The sequence below is a fragment of the Tupaia chinensis genome, unplaced genomic scaffold (genome assembly GCF_000334495.1).
Source record: "Tupaia chinensis unplaced genomic scaffold, TupChi_1.0 Scaffold000041_1, whole genome shotgun sequence".
Classification (NCBI taxonomy): domain Eukaryota; kingdom Metazoa; phylum Chordata; class Mammalia; order Scandentia; family Tupaiidae; genus Tupaia; species Tupaia belangeri.
In genome coordinates, this window is record NW_006159496.1 from 786,826 (window position 1) to 789,835 (window position 3,010).

A 3,010-nucleotide genomic window follows, 5' to 3' on the forward strand; every position below is an offset into this window, starting at 1 on the left:
GGAAGTTGGGCGGTGGGCGGGGGTCGGCGCCGCAGATTCCCTGCCGCGCGCTGCCCCCTCGTGGCCGCTCCGCGAGCCCTGCGCGCCCGGGTGCCCGGCGCCAGGCGACCAGGCGAGGGCTGGCGGGGCGCTGCGCAGCCTTCCTGCAGGCCCGGATCACGGGACCATTCCGGGCCCGCCTGCCGGTCAGGCTGTCCTGTGGCTTTGGGAGGTACATGTAACTTTTTTGATTTTTCAAGGCGAAAGTAATATTTGTGGAGGCTTAAATGCCAAGAGCATGCCTGTGCATTTTTTTCTTTAATCCTCTAAACAGCTGGGAGATAATTATTTTAATTTCATTTTGCAAATGAGGAAAGTGCAGCTTATAGTTGTGAAGCCACTGGAGCTGAAGTTTCAATTTTGTATCCCCAGAACCTCACGCATAAAGACGACGTGCCGTGAGAACTCCAGCTCCCCTGGGCTGCATGTCTTTAGCACTCGAATACGCTCCGCGCCCCGGCACTGCCTGGCACGGGTACTGGTCAGCACTCGCAGAGTGAGTGCAAGACAGACCCTCTGGGCCATCACCTGGTGGTGATCTGAATGCAGGTCTTAGCCTTCCCGGGCACCCTGAGCTCAGGCCAGGCTGCCAGTCCCTGGAGGCCCGCCCTGTGTATTGAATAGATGGGTCTCGGTGTGGCCTTCCACACTCACTCCCACCCCAGGGAGGTGTCCCTGCGGTGCTGGGTTCCCACCAGTGCTGAAGAAGGGGAAGCGAGCCACCGTTCCTCACTGACCTACTCAGCAACAACAAAGGGGAAATTTTGAGAGGACCAGGATGCTTTACCCCAAAGCAGATGCCAAGGACATGAGACACAAGGGAACATGGAGGGGAGACCCCTCAGGTGTCGTGAGGGTCACCGCTGGCAGGGATTGCCACAGTGGAATAGTCTGAGTGCTTTGGGTTGTAAGCAACAGGAAGCTGATGGCTGGGTTTTCTTTTTTCTTTTTTTTTTTTTTTTAGGTTTTTGCCATAGGGCAGTACACTGACAGGAGAGAGACAGAGACAGAGAGAAAATGAGAAATCACCCCCCAGGGGAGATGGCTACAATGCAGTCCCTTCTCCTTCACTCTCCTGGGATTTGGGGTGTGCGTGCACACACACACACACACACACACACACACACACTCAGTGTGATTTTCAAGTTGCCAGGTCTGGGACCTGAACCGCAGCCAGCCATGTGGAAGTCCAACACCTTAACTACCATGCCACTGCTGGCCTCACTAGCTGGGTTTTAAAGAGAGCAGAATGTAATCCCAGAGCAAGGGGCCTCTGGGAAGAGCCCCGCTGAGCCGGGCCAGAGAACCCCAGTGCATCCTGCCTTTCCCTGCTGCACCAGCTGCCTCGCCCCCAGCCTGCGCGACAGAAAACGTGTTCCAAATGGGGTCCGGACAGGTGGCACAGTGGTAAAGCAAGACACCGTGGGCGGTCCCACATAGGAGTGGTCCCAGAGGTCTGGAGACCTTGAGCATGCTGATGCGCTTGCTGGGGTGGTTACAGCATCAAGACCCAAGACCCCGGTAGGGGTTCGAGCTCTCTCTAATCTCTCTGAAGAAATAAATGAATAAATGTATTTTAAAAAGAAAGAAGACGTGGCCAATGTCCCGTGAACGTTGCACTCAGCAGCATCACCTGACTTGCTCACGGACGTTCTGAAATCGTCACCTTGCTCAGTGGTCACTGTCTGACATGCTGTGCAGCAGGACAACCGAGGCCGAGGGACAGCGAAGGGGAAGTTTCCCTGCCCCAGCTTTCCCTCCGAGAGCACAAGCCGAGCCCAAACAAGTGCGAAAGCAGGCCCGGAGCACACTTTTCCCAGCCTGCCTCCACTTCCGCCAGCTCCTGCCGTGGCCAGCTCACACGGTCCATGCAAGCTACAATCCCAGACACGTCCAGGGGCTGGGCAGGGCCAAATCAAGGCCGCAGGGATAGGCTGAGGCGATAGGGCCTGGCGGGGACTGCGGTGAGCTCCAGCTGGGCCTTCCAAAGGGAGTGGTTGCTATTCAGCTCCAGCCGATGATCCATGGCCCCGAGGAAGTGACAACCACGTGTCGCTGGATCTCCCTACCTCTCCAGAGAAGCTGGAAGTCCTGCCTTTATGTGAGACCTCCTGATGTTCAACAGTGGGCAATCAGGTCAGTTCCCAAACGACAGCCTAGTGGCCAAACGAAATAAGGATGTGCCCAGGTTGGCCCCCGGCCACCGCCTTGCCATTTCCAACTGAGGTAGCCAGGCAAATGTACTCCGGTGGAAGGGAATGTCAGGGTGTCACCTACATCGCTGGAGCGTTACAAATGCCGTTTCATAGTAGCTAAATGTGCACTGCTCCCTCAGCCGATCCTGTCGGGCAGTGACTGAGAAGGCCTGGGTCAGCAGCCTCCGTCTGAAAGGTCGGGGAGCTGAGCCACAAGCCAGCCCTGGTCAGCCGTGGGTTCAGCTGCTGAGAGAAGCAAGGAAGCCTGAACGCCTTCGCGGACGGAAACAGTAACCCCTCTGTCCTGTCATACCTCGTTTGTGTCCTCTCTCCCAATTGGGGGTGCCAGAAAGTAATGACAGGGTGTAAGGAAGCTGGAGGACTCGCCCACGAACGACAGAGTAGTGGGCACTGTGTCCATAGAAGACAGGGCTCCTCGCAACCAGGACGGAGGCTGTCTACTGGGGCTTGGCCGGCCAGCACTGTAGCTCCTTCCTTGATCTGGTAGCTGTTCTGCTTGGTGACAGCAAGGTGTTCGTTTTTCCAGCCAAGGGGTGGGGATGCGGCTCAGGCTTGGTCAGCCCAAAGCCATTCCTGCCCATCTGGAGATGCGGGGAGGAGGGTCACTGCAGCACCAGTAAGCTCCCAGCACAGGGAGCAGACGCCATGGCCTGGTGGGCTGAGGGCGGTGGCACCTGGGGGGTGGGGGACAGACTGCAGCACCCAGCCAGCCCCAGCCTGACCATGGGGGGTGCCTGGGCTGCCCCTCCGCAGCT